The following is a 23,037-nucleotide window of genomic DNA, read 5'->3' on the forward strand; positions in this document are numbered from 1 at the left end:
GGTGTGTGAACAATGACTGTGAGGGCCCTCGGTGCTCTGGTGTGTGAACAGTGACTGTGAGGGTCCTTGGTGCTCAGATGTGTGACAAGTCACTGTGAGGGGCCTTGGTGCTCAGCTGCGTGAACAGTGACTGTGAGGGCCCTTGGTGCCCACGTATGTGAACTGTGACAGTGAGGGGCCTTGGTGCTCAGGTATGTGAACAGTGACTGTGAGGGCCCTTGGTGCCCAGGTATGTGAACAGTGACTGTGAGGGCCCTTGGTGGTCAGGTATGTGAACTGTGACTGTGAGGGCCCTTGGTGCCCAGGTATGTGAACAGTGACTGTGAGGGCCCTTGGTGCCCAGGTATGTGAACAGTGACTGTGAGGGCCCTTGGTGGTCAGGTATGTGAACTGTGACTGTGAGGGCCCTTGGTGCCCAGGTGTGTGAACAGTGACTGTGAGGGCCCTTGGTGCTCAGGTGTGTGAACAGTGACTGTGGGGGTCCTTTGTGCTCAGGTATATGAACAGTGACTGTGAGGGCCCTTGGTGCTCAGGTGTGTGAACAGTGACTGTGGGGGTCCTTGGTGCTCAGGTGTGTGAACTGTGACTGTGAGGCCCTTTGGTGCTCAGGTATGTGATCACCGAATGTGAGGGTCCTTGGTGCTCAGGTATGTGAACAGTGACTGTGAGGGCCCTTGGTGCTCAGCTATGTGAACAGTGAATGTGAGGGTCCTTGGTGCTCAGGTATGTGAACAGTGACTGTGAGGGTCCTTGGTGCTCAGGTATGTGAACAGTGACTGTGAGGGCCCTTGGTGCTCAGGTGTGTGAACAGTGACTGTGGGGGTCCTTGGTGCTCAGGTATGTGAACAGTGACTGTGAGGGCCCTTGGTGCTCAGGTGTGTGAACAGTGACTGTGGGGGTCCTTGGTGCTCAGGTATGTGAACAGTGAATGTGAGGGTCCTTGGTGCTCAGGTATGCGAACAGTGACTGTGGGGGTCCTTGGTGCTCAGGTATGTGAACAGTGACTGTGAGGGCCCTTGGTGCTCAGGTATGTGAAAAGTGACTGTGAGGGCCCTTGGTGCTCAGGTGTGTGAACAGTGACTGTGGGGGTCCTTGGTGCTCAGGTATGTGAACAGTGACTGTGATGGCCCTTGGTGCTCAGGTATGCGAACAGTGACTGTGGGGGTCCTTGGTGCTCAGGTATGTGAACAGTGACTGTGAGGGCCCTTGGTGCTCAGATGTGTGACAATCACTGTGAGGGCCCTTGGTGCTTAGGTGTGTGAACAGTGACTGTGAGGGATCTTGGGGCTCAGGTATGTGAACAGTGACTGTGGGGGTCCTTGGTGCTAAGGTATGTGAACAGTGAATGTGAGGGTACTTGGTGCTCAGATGTGTGACAATCACTGTGAGGGCCCTTGGTGCTCAGGTGTGTGAACAATGACTGTGAGGGCCCTTGATGCTCAGGTGTGTGAATAGTGACTGTGAGGCCCTCGGTGCTCAGGTGTGTGAACAGTGACTGTGTGGGCTCTTGGTGCTCAGTTTTGTGAACAGTGACTGAGAGGACCTTGGTGCTGATGTGTGTGAACAGTGACTGTGAGGTCCCTTCGTGCTGAGGTGTGTGAGCAGTGACTGTGAGGGCCCTTGGTGCTGAGGTGTGTGAGCAGTGACTTTGAGGGCTCTTGGTGCTCTGGTGTGTGAACAGAGAATGTGAGGACCTTTGGTGCTGAGGTGTGTGAACAGTGACTTTGAGGGCACTTGGTGCTCAGCTGTGTGAGCAGTGACTGTGACGACGCTTGGTGCTCAGATGTGGGAACCATTATTGTGAGGGCACTTGGTGCTCAGCTGTGTGAACAGTGACTGTGAGGAACCTTGGTGCTCAGGTGTGTGAACATTGATTGTGAGGACCATTGCTGCTCAGGTGTGTGAACATTGAAAGTGAGGGCCCTCGGTGCTCAGGTGTGTGAACAATGACTGTGACGGCCCTTGGTGCTCAGGTGTGTGAACAGTGACTGTGAGGGCCCTCGGTGCTCTGGTGTGTGAACAGTGACTGTGAGGGTCCTTGGTGCTCAGATGTGTGACAAGTCACTGTGAGGGGCCTTGGTGCTCAGCTGCGTGAACAGTGACTGTGAGGGCCCTTGGTGCTCAGGTATGTGAACAGTGACTGTGAGGGCCCTTGGTGCCCAGGTATGTGAACAGTGACTGTGGGGGTCCTTGGTGCTCAGGTGTGTGAACTGTGACTGTGAGGGCCTTTGGTGCTCAGGTATGTGATCAGCGAATGTGAGGGTCCTTGATTCTCAGGTATGTGAACAGTGACTGTGAGGGCCCTTGGTGCCCAGGTATGTGAACAGTGACTGTGAGGGCCCTTGGTGCTCAGGTGTGTGAACAGTGACTGTGGGGGTCCTTGGTGCTCAGGTATATGAACAGTGACTGTGAGGGCCCTTGGTGCTCAGGTGTGTGAACAGTGACTGTGGGGGTCCTTGGTGCTCAGGTGTGTGAACTGTGACTGTGAGGGTCCTTGGTGCTCAGGTATGTGAACATTGACAGTGAGGGCCCTTGGTGCTCAGGTGTGTGAACAGTGACTGTGGGGGTCCTTGGTGCTCAGGGATGTGAACATTGACTGTGAGGGCCCTTGGTGCTCAGGTATGTGAACAGTGACTGTGAGGGCCCTTGGTGCTCAGGTGTGTGAACAGTGACTGTGGGGGTCCTTGGTGCTCAGGTATGTGAACAGTGAACGTGAGGGTCCTTGGTGCTCAGGTATGTGAACAGTGACTGTGAGGGCCCTTGGAGCTCAGGTGTGTGAACAGTGACTGTGGGGGTCCTTGGTGCTCAGGTATGTGAACAGTGACTGTGGGGGTCCTTGGTGCTCAGGTATGTGAACAGTGACTGTGAGGGCCCTTGGTGCTCAGGTATGTGAACAGTGACTGTGGGGGTCCTTGGTGCTCAGGTATGTGAACAGTGACTGTGAGGGCCCTTGGTGCTCAGATGTCTGACAATCACTGTGAGGGCCCTTGGTGCTTAGGTGTGTGAACAGTGACTGTGAGGGACCTTGGGGCTCAGGTATGTGAACAGTGACTGTGGGGGTCCTTGGTGCTAAGGTATGTGAACAGTGACTATGAGGGCCCTTGGTGCTAAGGTGTGTGAACAGTGACTGTGAGGGCCCTTGGTGTTCATGTGTGTGAACAGTGACTGTGAGGGCCCTTGGTGCTCAAATGTGTGAACAGTGACTGTGAGGACCCTTGGACCTCAGGTGTGTGAAAAGTGACTGTGGGGGTTCATGGTGCTCAGGTGTGTGAACAGTGACTGTGAGGGCCCTTGGTGCTCAGCTGTGTGAACAGTGACTGTGAGGATGCTTGGTGCTCAGATGTGGGATCAAATATTGGAAGGGCACATGGAGCTGAGATGGGTGAACAGTGACTATGTGTGCCCTTGGTTCTCAGGTGTTGAACAGTGACTGTGTGGAATCTTGGTGCTCAGGTGTGTGAACAGTGACTGTGAGGGCCCTTGGTGCTCAGGTGTGTGAACAGTGATTTTGAGGACGCTTGGTGCTCAGTTGTGTGAACAGTGACTTTGAGGGCCCTTGGTGCTCAGGTGAGTGCACAATGACTGTGAGGGCCCTTGATGCTCAGGTGTGTGAATAGTGACTGTGAGGTCCCTCGGTGCTCAGGTGTGTGAACAGTGACTGTGTGGGCTCTTGGTGCTCAGTTTTGTGAACAGTGACTGTGAGGACCTTGGTGCTGATGTGTGTGAACAGTGACTGTGAGGTGCCTTGGTGCTGAGGTGTGTGAGCAGTGACTGTGAGTGCCCTTGGTGCTGAGGTGTGTGAACAGTGACTTTGAGGGCCCTTGGTGCTCAGCTGTGTGAACAGTGACTGTGACGACGCTTGGTGCTCAGGTGTGTGAGCATTGAAAGTGAGGGCCCTCGGTGCTCAGGTGTGTGAACAGTGACTGTGAGGGCCCTTGGGGCTCAGGTGTGTGAACTGTGACTGTGAGGGCCCTTGGTGCTCAGGTATGTGAACAGTGAATGTGAGGGGCCTTGGTGCCCAGGTATGTGAACTGTGACAGTGAGGTGCCTTGGTGCTCAGGTATGTGAACAGTGACTGTGAGGGCCCTTGGTGCCCAGGTATGTGAACAGTGACTGTGCGGGCCCTTGGTGCTCAGGTATGTGAACTGTGACTGTGAGGGCCCTTGCTGCTCAGGTGTGTGAACAGTGAACGTGAGGGTCCTTGGTGCTCAGGTATGTGGACAGTGACTGTGAGGGCCCTTGGTGCTCAGGTATGTGAACAGTGACTGTGGGGGTCCTTGGTGCTCAGGTATGTGAACAGTGACTGTGAGGGCCCTTGGTGCTCAGATGTGTGACAATCACTGTGAGGGCCCTTGGTGCTTAGGTGTGTGAACAGTGACTGTGAGGGACCTTGGGGCTCAGGTATGTGAACAGTGACTGTGGGGGTCCTTGGTGCTAATGTATGTGAACAGTGACTGTGAGGGCCCTTGGTGCTAAGGTGTGTGAACAGTGAATGTGAGGGTACTTGGTGCTCAGATGTGTGACAATCACTGTGAGGGCCCTTGATGCTTAGGTGTGTGAACAGTGACTGTGAGGGCCCTTGGTGTTCATGTGTGTGAACAGTGACTGTGAGGGCCCTTGGTGCTCAAATGTGTGAACAGTGACTGAGAGGACCCTTGGAGCTCAGGTGTGTGAAAAGTGACTGTGGGGGTCCATGGTGCTCAGGTGTGTGAACAGTGACTGTGAGGGCCCTTGGTGCTCAGCTGTGTGAACAGTGACTGTGAGGATGCTTGGTGCTCAGATGTGGGATCAAATATTGGAAGGGCACATGGTGCTGAGATGGGTGAACAGTGACTATGTGTGCCCTTGGTGCTCAGATGTGTGAACAGTGACTGTGAGGGCCCTTGGTTCTCAGGTGTTGAACAGTGACTGTGTGGAATCTTGGTGCTCAGGTGTGTGAACAGTGACTGTGAGGGCCCTTGGTGCTCAGGTGTGTGAACAGTGATTTTGAGGACGCTTGGTGCTCAGTTGTGTGAACAGTGACTTTGAGGGCCCTTGGTGCTCAGGTGAGTGAACAATGACTGTGAGGGCCCTTGATGCTCAGGTGTGTGAATAGTGACTGTGAGGGCCCTCGGTGCTCAGGTGTGTGAACAGTGACTGTGTGGGCTCTTGGTGCTCAGTTTTGTGAATAGTGACTGTGAGGGCCCTCGGTGCTCAGTTTTGTGAACAGTGACTGTGTGGGCTCTTGGTGCTCAGTTTTGTGAACAGTGACTGTGAGGACCTTGGTGCTGATGTGTGTGAACAGTGACTGTGAGGTGCCTTGGTGCTGAGGTGTGTGAGCAGTGACTTTGAGGGCTCTTGGTGCTCTGGTGTGTGAGCAGTGACTGTGACGACGCTTGGTGCTCAGATGTGGGAACCATTATTGTGAGGGCACTTGGTGCTCAGCTGTGTGAACAGTGACTGTGAGGAACCTTGGTGCTCAGGTGTGTGAACATTGATTGTGAGGACCATTGCTGCTCAGGTGTGTGAACATTGAAAGTGAGGGCCCTCGGTGCTCAGGTGTGTGAACAGTGACTGTGAGGGCCCTTGGTGCTCAGGTGTGTGAACAGTGACTGTGAGGGCCCTCGGTGCTCTGGTGTGTGAACAGTGACTGTGAGGGTCCTTCGTGCCCAGGTATGTGATCTGTGACAGTGAGGGGCCTTGGTGCTCAGGTATGTGAACAGTGACTGTGAGGGCCCTTGGTGCCCAGGTATGTGAACAGTAACTGTGGGGGTCCTTGGTGCTCAGGTGTGTGAACTGTGACTGTGAGGGCCTTTGGTGCTCAGGTATGTGATCAGCGAATGTGAGGGTCCTTGGTTCTCAGGTATGTGAACAGTGACTGTGAGGGCCCTTGGTGCCCAGGTATGTGAACAGTGACTGTGAGGGCCCTTGGTGCTCAGGTGTGTGAACAGTGACTGTGGGGGTCCTTGGTGCTCAGGTACATGAACAGTGACTGTGAGGGCCCTTGGTGCTCAGGTGTGTGAACAGTGACTGTGGGGGTCCTTGGTGCTCAGGTGTGTGAACTGTGACTGTGAGGGCCTTTGGTGCTCAGGTATGTGATCACCGAATGTGAGGGTCCTTGGTGCTCAGGTATGTGAACAGTGAATGTGAGGGTCCTTGGTGCTCAGGTATGTGAACATTGACAGTGAGGGCCTTTGGTGCTCAGGTGTGTGAACAGTGACTGTGGGGGTCCTTGGTGCTCAGGGATGTGAACAGTGACAGTGAGGGCCCTTGGTGCTCAGGTATGTGAACAGTGACTGTGAGGGCCCTTGGTGCTCAGGTGTGTGATCAGTGACTGTGGGGGTCCTTGGTGCTCAGGTATGTGAACAGTGACTGTGAGGGCCCTTGGTGCTCAGCTGTGTGAACAGTGACTGTGGGGGTCCTTGGTGCTCAGGTGTGTGAACAGTGACTGTGGGGGTCCTTGGTGCTCAGGTATGTGAACAGTGACTGTCAGGGCCCTTGGTGCTCAGATGTGTGACAATCACTGTGAGGGCCCTTGGTGCTTAGGTGTGTGAAGAGTGACTGTGAGGGACCTTGGGGCTCAGGTATGTGAACAGTGACTGTGGGGGTCCTTGGTGCTAAGGTATGTGAACAATGACTATGAGGGCCCTTGGTGCTAAGGTGTGTGAACAGTGAATGTGAGGGTACTTGGTGCTCAGATGTGTGACAATCACTGTGAGGGCCCTTGGTGCTTAGGTGTGTGAACAGTGACTGTGAGGACCCTTGGTGTTCATGTGTGTGAACAATGACTGTGAGGGCCCTTGGTGCTCAGCTGTGTGAACAGTGACTGTGAGGATGCTTGGTGCTCAGATGTGGGATCAAATATTGGAAGGGCACATGGAGCTGAGATGGGTGAACAGTGACTATGTGTGCCCTTGGTGCTCAGATGTGTGAACAGTGACTGTGTGGGCCCTTGGTTCTCAGGTGTTGAACAGTGACTGTGTGGAATCTTGGTTCTCAGGTGTGTGAACAGTGACTGTGAGGGCCCTTGGTGCTCAGGTGTGTGAACAGTGATTTTGAGGACGCTTGGTGCTCAGTTATGTGAACAGTGACTTTGAGGGCCCTTGGTGCTCAGGTGAGTGAACAATGACTGTGAGGGCCCTTGATGCTCAGGTGTGTGAATAGTGACTGTGAGGTCCCTCGGTGCTCAGGTGTGTGAACAGTGACTGTGTGGGCTCTTGGTGCTCAGTTTTGTGAACAGTGACTGTGAGGACCTTGGTGCTGATGTGTGTGAACAGTGACTGTGAGGTGCCTTGGTGCTGAGGTGTGTGAGCAGTGACTGTGAGGGCCCTTGGTGCTGAGGTGTGTGAACAGTGACTTTGAGGGCCCTTGGTGCTCAGCTGTGTGAACAGTGACTGTGACGACGCTTGGTGCTCAGGTGTGTGAGCATTGAAAGTGAGGGCCCTCGGTGCTCAGGTGTGTGAACAGTGACTGTGAGGGCCCTTGGGGCTCAGGTGTGTGAACTGTGACTGTGAGGGCCCTTGGTGCTCAGGTATGTGAACAGTGAATGTGAGGGGCCTTGGTGCCCAGGTATGTGAACTGTGACAGTGAGGTGCCTTGGTGCTCAGGTATGTGAACAGTGACTGTGCGGGCCCTTGGTGCTCAGGTATGTGAACTGTGACTGTGAGGGCCCTTGGTGCCCAGGTATGTGAACAGTGACTGTGAGGGCCCTTGGTGCTCAGGTATGTGAACTGTGACTGTGAGGGCCCTTGGTGCTCAGGTATGTGAACAGTGACTGTGAGGGCCCTTGCTGCTCAGGTGTTTGAACAGTGACTGTGGGGGTCCTTGGTGCTCAGGTGTGTGAACTGTGACTGTGAGGGCCCTTGGTGCTCAGGTATGTGAACAGCGAATGTGAGGGTCCTTGGTGCTCAGGTATATGAACAGTGACTGTGAGGGCCCTTGCTGCTCAGGTGTGTGAACAGTGAACGTGAGGGTCCTTGGTGCTTAGGTATGTGGACAGTGACTGTGAGGGCCCTTGGTGCTCAGGTGTGTGAACAGTGACTGTGGGGGTCCTTGGTGCTCAGGTATGTGAACAGTGACTGTGGGGGTCCTTGGTGCTCAGGTATGTGAACAGTGACTGTGAGGGCCCTTGGTGCTCAGATGTGTGACAATCACTGTGAGGGCCCTTGGTTCTTAGGTGTGTGAACAGTGACTGTGAGGGCCCTTGGTGCTCAGATGTGTGACAATCACTGTGAGGGCCCTTGGTGCTTAGGTGTGTGAACAGTGACTGTGAAGGCCCTTGGTGCTCAGGTGTGTGAACAGTGACTGTGAGGACCCTTGGAGCTCAGGTGTTTGAACAGTGACTGTGAGGGCCCATGGTGCTCCGTTGTGTGAATAGTGACTGTGAGGAACCTTGATGCTCAGGTGTGTGAACTTTGACTGTGAGGGCCCTTGGTGCTCAGATGTGGGAACAATTATTGGAAGGGCACATGGTGCTCAGATGGCTGAAGATTGACTATCACTGCCCTTGGTGCTCAGATGTGTGAACAGTGATTGTGAGTGCACTTCGTGCTCAAGTGTGTGAATAGTGACTATGAGTGCCCTTGGTGCTCAGTTTTGTGAACAGTGACTGTGAGGACCTTGGTGCTGATGTGTGTGAACAGTGACTGTGAGGTCCCTTGGTGCTGAGGTGTGTGAGCAGTGACTGTGAGGGCCCTTGGTGCTGAAGTGTGTGAACAGTGACTTTGAGGGCCCTTGGTGCTCAGCTGTGTGAACAGTGACTGTGAGGGCACTTGGTGCTCAGGTATGTGAACAGTGAATGTGAGGGTCCTTGGTGCCCAGGTATGTGAACTGTGACAGTGAGGGGCCTTGGTGCACAGGTATGTGAACAGTGACTGTGAGGGCCCTTGGTGCCCAGGTATGTGAACAGTGACTGTGAGGGCCCTTGGTGCTCAGGTATGTGAACTGTGACTGTGAGGGCCCTTGGTGCCCAGGTATGTGAACAGTGACTGTGAGGGCCCTTGGTGCTCAGGTGTGTGAACAGTGACTGTGGGAGTCCTTGGTGCTCAGGTATGTGAACAGTGACTGTGAGGGCCCTTGGTGCTCAGGTGTGTGAACAGTGACTGTGGGGGTCCTTGTTGCTCAGATGTGTGAACTGTGACTGTGAGGGCCCTTGGTGCTCAGGTATGTGAACAGCGAATGTGAGGGTCCTTGGTGCTCAGGTATATGAACATTGACAGTGAGGGCCCTTGGTGCTCAGTTGTGTGAACAGTGACTGTAGGGGTCCTTGGTGCTCAGGTATGTGAACAGTGACTGTGAGGGCCCTTGGTGCTCAGGTGTGTGAACAGTGACTGTGGGGGTCCTTGGTGCTCAGGTATGTGAACAGTGAATATGAGGGTCCTTGGTGCTCAGGTATGTGAACAGTGACTGTGAGGGCCCTTGGTGCTCAGGTTTGTGAACAGTGACTGTGGGGGTCCTTGGTGCTCAGGTATGTGAACAGTGACTGTGAGGGCCCTTGGTGCTCAGGTATGTGAACAGTGACTGTGGGGGTCCTTGGTGCTCAGGTATGTGAACAGTGACTGTGAGGCCCCTTGGTGCTCAGATGTGTGACAATCACTGTGAGGGCCCTTGGTGCTTAGGTGTGTGAACAGTGATTGTGAGGGCCTTTGGTGCTCAGATGTGTGACAATCACTGTGAGGGCCCTTGGTGCTTAGGTGTGTGAACAGTGACTGTGAGGGCCCTTGGAGCTCAGGTGTGTGAACAGTGACTGTGAGGGCCCTTGGTGCTCAGGTGTGTGAACAGTGACTGTGAGGACCCTTGGAGCTCAGGTGTGTGAACAGTGACTGTGAGGGCCCAAGGTGCTCCGTTGTGTGAATAGTGACTGTGAGGAACCTTGATGATGAGGTGTGTGAGCAGTGACTGTGAGGACCCTTGGTGCTCAGGTGTCTGAGCAGTGACTGTGAGGACCCTTGGTGCTCAGGTGTGTGAACTGTGACTGTGAGGGCCCTTGGTGCTCAGATGTGGGAACAATTATTGGAAGGGCACATGGTGCTCTGATGGCTGAACAGTGACTATCACTGCCCTTGGTGCTCAGATGTGTGAACAGTGACTGTGAGTGCCCTTCCTGCTCAAGTGTGTGAATAGTGACTATGAGTGCCCTTGGTGCTCAGGTGTGTGAACAGTGACTGTGAGGGCCCTTGGTGCTCAGGTGTGCGAACAGAGCCTGTGAGGAACCGTGGTGCTCGTGTCTGAACATTGACTATGGGGGCTCTTCGTGCTCAGGTGTGTGAAAAGTGACTGTGAGGGCCCTTGGTGCTCAGGTGTGTGAACAGTGACTGTGAGGGCCTTTGGTGCTCAGGTGTGTGAAAAGTGACTGTGAGGGCCCTTGGTGCTCAGGTGTGTGAACAGTGACTGTGAGGGCCATTGGAGCTCAGGTGTGTGAACAGTGACTGTGAGGACCATTGGAGCTCAGGTGTGTGAACAGTGACTGTGAGGATGCTTGGTGCTCGGATGTGGGATCAAATATTGGAAGGGCACATGGTGCTCACATGGGTGAACAGTGACTCTGTGTGCCTTGGTGCTCAGATATGTGAACAGTGACTGTGTGGGCCCTTGATTCTCAGGTGTGTGAACAGTGACTGTGAGGGCCCTTGGTGCTCAGGTGTGTGAACAGTGACTGTGAGGGCCCTTGGTGCTCAGGTATGTGAACAGTGACTGTGATGGCCCTTGGTGCCCAGATATGTGAACAGTGACTGTGAGGGCCCTTGGTGCTCAGGTGTGTGAACAGTGACTGTGAGGGCCCTTGGAGCTCAGGTGTGTGAACAGTGACTGTGAGGGCCCTTGGTGCTCAGGTGTGTGAACAGTGACTGTGAGGACCCTTGGAGCTCAGGTGTGTGAACAGTGACTGTGAGGGCCCATGGTGCTCTGTTGTGTGAATAGTGACTGTGAGGAACCTTGATGATGAGGTGTGTGAGCAGTGAATGTGAGGACCCTTGGTGCTCAGGTGTCTGAGCAGTGACTGTGAGGACCCTTGGTGCTCAGGTGTGTGAACTGTGACTGTGAGGGCCCTTGGTGCTCAGATGTGGGAACAATTATTGGAAGGGCACATGGTGCTCAGATGGCTGAACAGTGACTATCACTGCCCTTGGTGCTCAGATGTGTGAACAGTGACTGTGAGTGCCCTTCGTGCTCAAGTGTGTGAATAGTGACTATGAGTGCCCTTGGTGCTCAGGTGTGTGAACAGTGACTGTGAGGGCCCTTGGTGCTCAGGTGTGCGAACAGAGCCTGTGAGGAACCGTGGTGCTCGTGTCTGAACATTGACTATGGGGGCTCTTCGTGCTCAGGTGTGTGAACAGTGACTGTGAGGGCCTTTGGTGCTCAGGTGTGTGAAAAGTGACTGTGAGGGCCCTTGGTGCTCAGGTGTGTGAACAGTGACTGGGAGGACCATTGGAGCTCAGGTGTGTGAACAGTGACTGTGAGGATGCTTGGTGCTCAGATGTGGGATCAAATATTGGAAGGGCACATGGTGCTCACATGGGTGAACAGTGACTATGTGTGCCTTGGTGCTCAGATATGTGAACAGTGACTGTGTGGGCCCTTGATTCTCAGGTGTGTGAACAGTGACTGTGAGGGCCCTTGATGCTCAGGTGTGTGAACAGTGACTGTGAGGACCATTGGAGCTCAGGTGTGTGAACAGTGACTGTGAGGATGCTTGGTGCTCAGATGTGGGATCAAATATTGGAAGGGCACATGGTGCTCACATGGGTGAACAGTGACTATGTGTGCCTTGGTGCTCAGATATGTGAACAGTGACTGTGTGGGCCCTTGATTCTCAGGTGTGTGAACAGTGACTGTGAGGGCCCTTGATGCTCAGGTGTTTGAACAGTGACTGTGAGGGCACTTGATGCTCAGGTGTGTGAACAGTGACTGTGAGGGCCCTTGGTGCTCAGGTATGTGAACAGTGACTGTGATGGCCCTTGGTGCCCAGATATGTGAACAGTGACTGTGAGGGCCCTTGGTGCTCAGGTGTGTGAACAGTGACTGTGGGGGTCCTTGGTGCTCAGGTGTGTGAACAGTGACTGTGAGGGCCCTTGGTGCTCAGGTATGTGAACAGTGACTGTGAGGGCCCTTGGTGCTCAGGTGTGTGAACAGTGACTGTGGGGGTCGTTGGTGCTCAGGTATGTGAACAGTGACTGTGAGGGCCCTTGGTGCTCAGGTATGTGAACAGTGACTGTGAGGGCCCTTGGTGCTCAGGTGTGCGAACAGTGACTGTGAGGGCCCATGGTGCTCCGTTGTGTGAACAGTGACTGTAAGTCCCTTGGTGCTTAGGTGTGTGAACAGTGACTGTGAGGGCCCTTGGTGCTCAGGTGTGTGAACAGTGACTGGGAGGACCCTTGGAGCTCAGGTGTGTGAACAGTGACTGTGAGGGCCCTTGGTGCTCAGGTGTCGGAGCAGTGACTGTGAGGACCCTTGGTGCTCAGGTGTGTGAACTGTGACTGTGAGGACGCTTGGTGCTCAGATGTGGGAACAATTATTGGAAGGGCACATGGTGCTCAGATGTGTGAACAGTGACTGTGGGGGTCGTTGGTGCTCAGGTATGTGAACAGTGACTGTGAGGGCCCTTGGTGCTCAGGTGTGTGAACAGTGCCTGTGAGGAAACTTGGTGCTCGTGTGTGAACATTGACTATGGGGCTCTTCGTGCTCAGGTGTGTGAACAGTGACTGTGAGGGCCTTTGGTGCTCAGGTGTGTGAAAAGTGACTGTGAGGGCCCTTGGTGCTCAAATGTGTGAACACTGACTGTGAGGACCCTTGGAGCTCAGGTGTGTGACCAGTGACTGTGAGGACACTTGGTGCTCAGGTGTGTGAACAGTAACTGTGAGGGCCCTTGGTGCTCAGCTGTGTGAACAGTGACTGTGAGGATGATTGGTGCTCAGATGTGGGATCAAATATTGGAAGGGCAGATGGTGCTCAGATGTGTGAACAGTGACTGTGTGGGTCCTTGGTGCTCAGGTATGTGAACAGTGACTGTGAGGGCCCTTGGTGCTCAGGTATGTGAACAGTGAATGTGAGGGACCTTGGTGCTCAGGTATGTGAACAGTGACTGTGAGGGTCCTTGGTGCTCAGCTGCGTGAACAGTGACTGTGAGGGCCCTTGGTGCTCAGGTATGTGAACAGTGACTGTGAGGGCCCTTGGTGCTCAGGTATGTGAACAGTGAATATGAGGGCCCATGGTGCTCAGGTGAGTGAACAATGACTGTGAGGGCCCTTGATGCTCAGGTGTGTGAATAGTGACTGTGAGTGCCCTCGGTGCTCAGGTATGTGAACAGTGACTGTGAGGATCCTTGGTGCTCAGGTGTGTGAACACTGAAAGTGAGGGCCCTCGTTGCTCAGTTTTGTTAACAGTGACTGTGAGGGCCCTTGGTGCCCAGGTATGTGAACAGTGACTGTGAGGGTCCTTGGTGCTCAGGTACGTGAACAGTGACTGTGAGGGTCCTTGGTGCTCAGGTATGTGAACACTGAAAGTGAGGGTCCTTGGTGCTCAGGTATGTGAGCAGTGACTGTGAGGGCCCTTGGTGCCCAGGTATGTGAACAGTGACTGTGAGGGCCCTTGGTGCTCAGGTGTGTGAACAGTGACTGTGAGGGTCCTTGGTGCCCAGGTATGTGATCTGTGACAGTGAGGGGCCTTGGTGCTCAGGTATGTGAACAGTGACTGTGAGGGCCCTTGGTGCCCAGGTATGTGAACAGTGACTGTGGGGGTCCTTGGTGCTCAGGTGTGTGAACTGTGACTGTGAGGGCCTTTGGTGCTCAGGTATGTGATCTACGAATGTGAGGGTCCTTGGTTCTCAGGTATGTGAACAGTGACTGTGAGGGCCCTTGGTGCCCAGGTATGTGAACAGTGACTGTGAGGGCCCTTGGTGCTCAGGTGTGTGAACAGTGACTGTGGGGGTCCTTGGTGCTCAGGTACATGAACAGTGACTGTGAGGGCCCTTGGTGCTCAGGTGTGTGAACAGTGACTGTGGGGATCCTTGGTGCTCAGGTGTGTGAACTGTGACTGTGAGGGCCTTTGGTGCTCAGGTATGTGATCACCGAATGTGAGGGTCCTTGGTGCTCAGGTATGTGAACAGTGAATGTGAGGGTCCTTGGTGCTCAGGTATGTGAACATTGACAGTGAGGGCCCTTGGTGCTCAGGTGTGTGAACAGTGACTGTGGGGGTCCTTGGTGCTCAGGGATGTGAACAGTGACAGTGAGGGCCCTTGGTGCTCAGGTATGTGAACAGTGACTGTGAGGGCCCTTGGTGCACAGGTGTGTGATCAGTGACTGTGGGGGTCCTTGGTGCTCAGGTATGTGAACAGTGACTGTGAGGGCCCTTGGTGCTCAGGTGTGTGAACAGTGACTGTGGGGGTCCTTGGTGCTCAGGTGTGTGAACAGTGACTGTGGGGGTCCTTGGTGCTCAGGTATGTGAACAGTGACTGTAAGGGCCCTTGGTGCTCAGATGTGTGACAATCACTGTGAGGGCCCTTGGTGCTTAGGTGTGTGAACAGTGACTGTGAGGGACCTTGGGGCTCAGGTATGTGAACAGTGACTGTGGGGGTCCTTGGTGCTAAGGTATGTGAACAGTGACTATGAGGGCCCTTGGTGCTAAGGTGTGTGAACAGTGACTGTGAGGGCCCTTGGTGTTCATGTGTGTGAACAGTGACTGTGAGGGCCCTTGGTGCTCAAATGTGTGAACAGTGACTGTGAGGACCCTTGGACCTCAGGTGTGTGAAAAGTGACTGTGGGGGTCCATGGTGCTCAGGTGTGTGAACAGTGACTGAGAGGGCCCTTGGTGCTCAGCTGTGTGAACAGTGACTGTGAGGATGCTTGGTGCTCAGATGTGGGATCAAATATTGGAAGGGCACATGGAGCTGAGATGGGTGAACAGTGACTATGTGTGCCCTTGGTTCTCAGGTGTTGAACAGTGACTGTGTGGAATCTTGGTGCTCAGGTGTGTGAACAGTGACTGTGAGGGCCCTTGGTGCTCAGGTGTGTGAACAGTGATTTTGAGGACGCTTGGTGCTCAGTTGTGTGAACAGTGACTTTGAGGGCCCTTGGTGCTCAGGTGAGTGCACAATGACTGTGAGGGCCCTTGGGGCTCAGGTGTGTGAACTGTGACTGTGAGGGCCCTTGGTGCTCAGGTATGTGAACAGTGAATGTGAGGGGCCTTGGTGCCCAGGTATGTGAACTGTGACAGTGAGGTGCCTTGGTGCTCAGGTATGTGAACAGTGACTGTGAGGGCCCTTGGTGCCCAGGTATGTGAACAGTGACTGTGCGGGCCCTTGGTGCTCAGGTATGTGAACTGTGACTGTGAGGGCCCTTGCTGCTCAGGTGTGTGAACAGTGAACGTGAGGGTCCTTGGTGCTCAGGTATGTGGACAGTGACTGTGAGGGCCCTTGGTGCTCAGGTATGTGAACAGTGACTGTGGGGGTCCTTGGTGCTCAGGTATGTGAACAGTGACTGTGAGGGCCCTTGGTGCTCAGATGTGTGACAATCACTGTGAGGGCCCTTGGTGCTTAGGTGTGTGAACAGTGACTGTGAGGGACCTTGGGGCTCAGGTATGTGAACAGTGACTGTGGGGGTCCTTGGTGCTAATGTATGTGAACAGTGACTGTGAGGGCCCTTGGTGCTAAGGTGTGTGAACAGTGAATGTGAGGGTACTTGGTGCTCAGATGTGTGACAATCACTGTGAGGGCCCTTGATGCTTAGGTGTGTGAACAGTGATTGTGAGGGCCCTTGGTGTTCATGTGTGTGAACAGTGACTGTGAGGGCCCTTGGTGCTCAAATGTGTGAACAGTGACTGAGAGGACCCTTGGAGCTCAGGTGTGTGAAAAGTGACTGTGGGGGTCCATGGTGCTCAGGTGTGTGAACAGTGACTGTGAGGGCCCTTGGTGCTCAGCTGTGTGAACAGTGACTGTGAGGATGCTTGGTGCTCAGATGTGGGATCAAATATTGGAAGGGCACATGGTGCTGAGATGGGTGAACAGTGACTATGTGTGCCCTTGGTGCTCAGATGTGTGAACAGTGACTGTGAGGGCCCTTGGTTCTCAGGTGTTGAACAGTGATTGTGTGGAATCTTGGTGCTCAGGTGTGTGAACAGTGACTGTGAGGGCCCTTGGTGCTCAGGTGTGTGAACAGTGATTTTGAGGACGCTTGGTGCTCAGTTGTGTGAACAGTGACTTTGAGGGCCCTTGGTGCTCAGGTGAGTGAACAATGACTGTGAGGGCCCTTGATGCTCAGGTGTGTGAATAGTGACTGTGAGGGCCCTCGGTGCTCAGGTGTGTGAACAGTGACTGTGTGGGCTCTTGGTGCTCAGTTTTGTGAATAGTGACTGTGAGGGCCCTCGGTGCTCAGTTTTGTGAACAGTGACTGTGTGGGCTCTTGGTGCTCAGTTTTGTGAACAGTGACTGTGAGGACCTTGGTGCTGATGTGTGTGAACAGTGACTGTGAGGTGCCTTGGTGCTGAGGTGTGTGAGCAGTGACTTTGAGGGCTCTTGGTGCTCTGGTGTGTGAGCAGTGACTGTGACGACGCTTGGTGCTCAGATGTGGGAACCATTATTGTGAGGGCACTTGGTGCTCAGCTGTGTGAACAGTGACTGTGAGGAACCTTGGTGCTCAGGTGTGTGAACATTGATTGTGAGGACCATTGCTGCTCAGGTGTGTGAACATTGAAAGTGAGGGCCCTCGGTGCTCAGGTGTGTGAACAGTGACTGTGAGGGCCCTTGGTGCTCAGGTGTGTGAACAGTGACTGTGAGGGCCCTCGGTGCTCTGGTGTGTGAACAGTGACTGTGAGGGTCCTTGGTGCCCAGGTATGTGATCTGTGACAGTGAGGGGCCTTGGTGCTCAGGTATGTGAACAGTGACTGTGAGGGCCCTTGGTGCCCAGGTATGTGAACAGTAACTGTGGGGGTCCTTGGTGCTCAGGTGTGTGAACTGTGACTGTGAGGGCCTTTGGTGCTCAGGTATGTGATCAGCGAATGTGAGGGTCCTTGGTTCTCAGGTATGTGAACAGTGACTGTGAGGGCCCTTGGTGCTCAGGTATGTGAACAGTGAATGTGAGGGGCCTTGGTGCCCAGGTATGTGAACTGTGACAGTGAGGTGCCTTGGTGCTCAGGTATGTGAACAGTGACTGTGAGGGCCCTTGGTGCCCAGGTATGTGAACAGTGACTGTGCGGGCCCTTGGTGCTCAGGTATGTGAACTGTGACTGTGAGGGCCCTTGCTGCTCAGGTGTGTGAACAGTGAACGTGAGGGTCCTTGGTGCTCAGGTATGTGGACAGTGACTGTGAGGGCCCTTGGTGCTCAGGTATGTGAACAGTGACTGTGGGGGTCCTTGGTGCTCAGGTATGTGAACAGTGACTGTGAGGGCCCTTGGTGCTCAGATGTGTGACAATCACTGTGAGGGCCCTTGGTGCTTAGGTGTGTGAACAGTGACTGTGAGGGACCTTGGGGCTCAGGTATGTGAACAGTGACTGTGGGGGTCCTTGGTGCTAATGTATGTGAACAGTGACTGTGAGGGCCCTTGGTGCTAAGGTGTGTGAACAGTGAATGTGAGGGTACTTGGTGCTCAGATGTGTGACAATCACTGTGAGGGCCCTTGATGCTTAGGTGTGTGAACAGTGATTGTGAGGGCCCTTGGTGTTCATGTGTGTGAACAGTGACTGTGAGGGCCCTTGGTGCTCAAATGTGTGAACAGTGACTGAGAGGACCCTTGGAGCTCAGGTGTGTGAAAAGTGACTGTGGGGGTCCATGGTGCTCAGGTGTGTGAACAGTGACTGTGAGGGCCCTTGGTGCTCAGCTGTGTGAACAGTGACTGTGAGGATGCTTGGTGCTCAGATGTGGGATCAAATATTGGAAGGGCACATGGTGCTGAGATGGGTGAACAGTGACTATGTGTGCCCTTGGTGCTCAGATGTGTGAACAGTGACTGTGAGGGCCCTTGGTTCTCAGGTGTTGAACAGTGATTGTGTGGAATCTTGGTGCTCAGGTGTGTGAACAGTGACTGTGAGGGCCCTTGGTGCTCAGGTGTGTGAACAGTGATTTTGAGGACGCTTGGTGCTCAGTTGTGTGAACAGTGACTTTGAGGGCCCTTGGTGCTCAGGTGAGTGAACAATGACTGTGAGGGCCCTTGATGCTCAGGTGTGTGAATAGTGACTGTGAGGGCCCTCGGTGCTCAGGTGTGTGAACAGTGACTGTGTGGGCTCTTGGTGCTCAGTTTTGTGAATAGTGACTGTGAGGGCCCTCGGTGCTCAGTTTTGTGAACAGTGACTGTGTGGGCTCTTGGTGCTCAGTTTTGTGAACAGTGACTGTGAGGACCTTGGTGCTGATGTGTGTGAACAGTGACTGTGAGGTGCCTTGGTGCTGAGGTGTGTGAGCAGTGACTTTGAGGGCTCTTGGTGCTCTGGTGTGTGAGCAGTGACTGTGACGACGCTTGGTGCTCAGATGTGGGAACCATTATTGTGAGGGCACTTGGTGCTCAGCTGTGTGAACAGTGACTGTGAGGAACCTTGGTGCTCAGGTGTGTGAACATTGATTGTGAGGACCATTGCTGCTCAGGTGTGTGAACATTGAAAGTGAGGGCCCTCGGTGCTCAGGTGTGTGAACAGTGACTGTGAGGGCCCTTGGTGCTCAGGTGTGTGAACAGTGACTGTGAGGGCCCTCGGTGCTCTGGTGTGTGAACAGTGACTGTGAGGGTCCTTGGTGCCCAGGTATGTGATCTGTGACAGTGAGGGGCCTTGGTGCTCAGGTATGTGAACAGTGACTGTGAGGGCCCTTGGTGCCCAGGTATGTGAACAGTAACTGTGGGGGTCCTTGGTGCTCAGGTGTGTGAACTGTGACTGTGAGGGCCTTTGGTGCTCAGGTATGTGATCAGCGAATGTGAGGGTCCTTGGTTCTCAGGTATGTGAACAGTGACTGTGAGGGCCCTTGGTGCTCAGGTATGTGAACAGTGAATGTGAGGGGCCTTGGTGCCCAGGTATGTGAACTGTGACAGTGAGGTGCCTTGGTGCTCAGGTATGTGAACAGTGACTGTGAGGGCCCTTGGTGCCCAGGTATGTGAACAGTGACTGTGCGGGCCCTTGGTGCTCAGGTATGTGAACTGTGACTGTGAGGGCCCTTGCTGCTCAGGTGTGTGAACAGTGAACGTGAGGGTCCTTGGTGCTCAGGTATGTGGACAGTGACTGTGAGGGCCCTTGGTGCTCAGGTATGTGAACAGTGACTGTGGGGGTCCTTGGTGCTCAGGTATGTGAACAGTGACTGTGAGGGCCCTTGGTGCTCAGATGTGTGACAATCACTGTGAGGGCCCTTGGTGCTTAGGTGTGTGAACAGTGACTGTGAGGGACCTTGGGGCTCAGGTATGTGAACAGTGACTGTGGGGGTCCTTGGTGCTAATGTATGTGAACAGTGACTGTGAGGGCCCTTGGTGCTAAGGTGTGTGAACAGTGAATGTGAGGGTACTTGGTGCTCAGATGTGTGACAATCACTGTGAGGGCCCTTGATGCTTAGGTGTGTGAACAGTGATTGTGAGGGCCCTTGGTGTTCATGTGTGTGAACAGTGACTGTGAGGGCCCTTGGTGCTCAAATGTGTGAACAGTGACTGAGAGGACCCTTGGAGCTCAGGTGTGTGAAAAGTGACTGTGGGGGTCCATGGTGCTCAGGTGTGTGAACAGTGACTGTGAGGGCCCTTGGTGCTCAGCTGTGTGAACAGTGACTGTGAGGATGCTTGGTGCTCAGATGTGGGATCAAATATTGGAAGGGCACATGGTGCTGAGATGGGTGAACAGTGACTATGTGTGCCCTTGGTGCTCAGATGTGTGAACAGTGACTGTGAGGGCCCTTGGTTCTCAGGTGTTGAACAGTGATTGTGTGGAATCTTGGTGCTCAGGTGTGTGAACAGTGACTGTGAGGGCCCTTGGTGCTCAGGTGTGTGAACAGTGATTTTGAGGACGCTTGGTGCTCAGTTGTGTGAACAGTGACTTTGAGGGCCCTTGGTGCTCAGGTGAGTGAACAATGACTGTGAGGGCCCTTGATGCTCAGGTGTGTGAATAGTGACTGTGAGGGCCCTCGGTGCTCAGGTGTGTGAACAGTGACTGTGTGGGCTCTTGGTGCTCAGTTTTGTGAATAGTGACTGTGAGGGCCCTCGGTGCTCAGTTTTGTGAACAGTGACTGTGTGGGCTCTTGGTGCTCAGTTTTGTGAACAGTGACTGTGAGGACCTTGGTGCTGATGTGTGTGAACAGTGACTGTGAGGTGCCTTGGTGCTGAGGTGTGTGAGCAGTGACTTTGAGGGCTCTTGGTGCTCTGGTGTGTGAGCAGTGACTGTGACGACGCTTGGTGCTCAGATGTGGGAACCATTATTGTGAGGGCACTTGGTGCTCAGCTGTGTGAACAGTGACTGTGAGGAACCTTGGTGCTCAGGTGTGTGAACATTGATTGTGAGGACCATTGCTGCTCAGGTGTGTGAACATTGAAAGTGAGGGCCCTCGGTGCTCAGGTGTGTGAACACTGACTGTGAGGGCCCTTGGTGCTCAGGTGTGTGAACAGTGACTGTGAGGGCCCTCGGTGCTCTGGTGTGTGAACAGTGACTGTGAGGGTCCTTGGTGCCCAGGTATGTGATCTGTGACAGTGAGGGGCCTTGGTGCTCAGGTATGTGAACAGTGACTGTGAGGGCCCTTGGTGCCCAGGTATGTGAACAGTAACTGTGGGGGTCCTTGGTGCTCAGGTGTGTGAACTGTGACTGTGAGGGCCTTTGGTGCTCAGGTATGTGATCAGCGAATGTGAGGGTCCTTGGTTCTCAGGTATGTGAACAGTGACTGTGAGGGCCCTTGGTGCTCAGGTATGTGAACAGTGAATGTGAGGGGCCTTGGTGCCCAGGTATGTGAACTGTGACAGTGAGGTGCCTTGGTGCTCAGGTATGTGAACAGTGACTGTGAGGGCCCTTGGTGCCCAGGTATGTGAACAGTGACTGTGCGGGCCCTTGGTGCTCAGGTATGTGAACTGTGACTGTGAGGGCCCTTGCTGCTCAGGTGTGTGAACAGTGAACGTGAGGGTCCTTGGTGCTCAGGTATGTGGACAGTGACTGTGAGGGCCCTTGGTGCTCAGGTATGTGAACAGTGACTGTGGGGGTCCTTGGTGCTCAGGTATGTGAACAGTGACTGTGAGGGCCCTTGGTGCTCAGATGTGTGACAATCACTGTGAGGGCCCTTGGTGCTTAGGTGTGTGAACAGTGACTGTGAGGGACCTTGGGGCTCAGGTATGTGAACAGAGACTGTGGGGGTCCTTGGTGCTAATGTATGTGAACAGTGACTGTGAGGGCCCTTGGTGCTAAGGTGTGTGAACAGTGAATGTGAGGGTACTTGGTGCTCAGATGTGTGACAATCACTGTGAGGGCCCTTGATGCTTAGGTGTGTGAACAGTGATTGTGAGGGCCCTTGGTGTTCATGTGTGTGAACAGTGACTGTGAGGGCCCTTGGTGCTCAAATGTGTGAACAGTGACTGAGAGGACCCTTGGAGCTCAGGTGTGTGAAAAGTGACTGTGGGGGTCCATGGTGCTCAGGTGTGTGAACAGTGACTGTGAGGGCCCTTGGTGCTCAGCTGTGTGAACAGTGACTGTGAGGATGCTTGGTGCTCAGATGTGGGATCAAATATTGGAAGGGCACATGGTGCTGAGATGGGTGAACAGTGACTATGTGTGCCCTTGGTGCTCAGATGTGTGAACAGTGACTGTGAGGGCCCTTGGTTCTCAGGTGTTGAACAGTGATTGTGTGGAATCTTGGTGCTCAGGTGTGTGAACAGTGACTGTGAGGGCCCTTGGTGCTCAGGTGTGTGAACAGTGATTTTGAGGACGCTTGGTGCTCAGTTGTGTGAACAGTGACTTTGAGGGCCCTTGGTGCTCAGGTGAGTGAACAATGACTGTGAGGGCCCTTGATGCTCAGGTGTGTGAATAGTGACTGTGAGGGCCCTCGGTGCTCAGGTGTGTGAACAGTGACTGTGTGGGCTCTTGGTGCTCAGTTTTGTGAATAGTGACTGTGAGGGCCCTCGGTGCTCAGTTTTGTGAACAGTGACTGTGTGGGCTCTTGGTGCTCAGTTTTGTGAACAGTGACTGTGAGGACCTTGGTGCTGATGTGTGTGAACAGTGACTGTGAGGTGCCTTGGTGCTGAGGTGTGTGAGCAGTGACTTTGAGGGCTCTTGGTGCTCTGGTGTGTGAGCAGTGACTGTGACGACGCTTGGTGCTCAGATGTGGGAACCATTATTGTGAGGGCACTTGGTGCTCAGCTGTGTGAACAGTGACTGTGAGGAACCTTGGTGCTCAGGTGTGTGAACATTGATTGTGAGGACCATTGCTGCTCAGGTGTGTGAACATTGAAAGTGAGGGCCCTCGGTGCTCAGGTGTGTGAACAGTGACTGTGAGGGCCCTTGGTGCTCAGGTGTGTGAACAGTGACTGTGAGGGCCCTCGGTGCTCTGGTGTGTGAACAGTGACTGTGAGGGTCCTTGGTGCCCAGGTATGTGATCTGTGACAGTGAGGGGCCTTGGTGCTCAGGTATGTGAACAGTGACTGTGAGGGCCCTTGGTGCCCAGGTATGTGAACAGTAACTGTGGGGGTCCTTGGTGCTCAGGTGTGTGAACTGTGACTGTGAGGGCCTTTGGTGCTCAGGTATGTGATCAGCGAATGTGAGGGTCCTTGGTTCTCAGGTATGTGAACAGTGACTGTGAGGGCCCTTGGTGCTCAGGTATGTGAACAGTGACTGTGAGGGCCCTTGGTGCTCAGGTGTGTGATCAGTGACTGTGGGGGTCCTTGGTGCTCAGGTATGTGAACAGTGACTGTGAGGGCCCTTGGTGCTCAGCTGTGTGAACAGTGACTGTGGGGGTCCTTGGTGCTCAGGTGTGTGAACAGTGACTGTGGGGGTCCTTGGTGCTCAGGTATGTGAACAGTGACTGTCAGGGCCCTTGGTGCTCAGATGTGTGACAATCACTGTGAGGGCCCTTGGTGCTTAGGTGTGTGAACAGTGACTGTGAGGGACCTTGGGGCTCAGGTATGTGAACAGTGACTGTG

Source organism: Somniosus microcephalus, chromosome 8 (genome assembly GCF_052327205.1).
Source record: "Somniosus microcephalus isolate GS21.2 chromosome 8, FLI_Smic_1.0, whole genome shotgun sequence".
Lineage (NCBI taxonomy): Eukaryota > Metazoa > Chordata > Chondrichthyes > Squaliformes > Somniosidae > Somniosus > Somniosus microcephalus.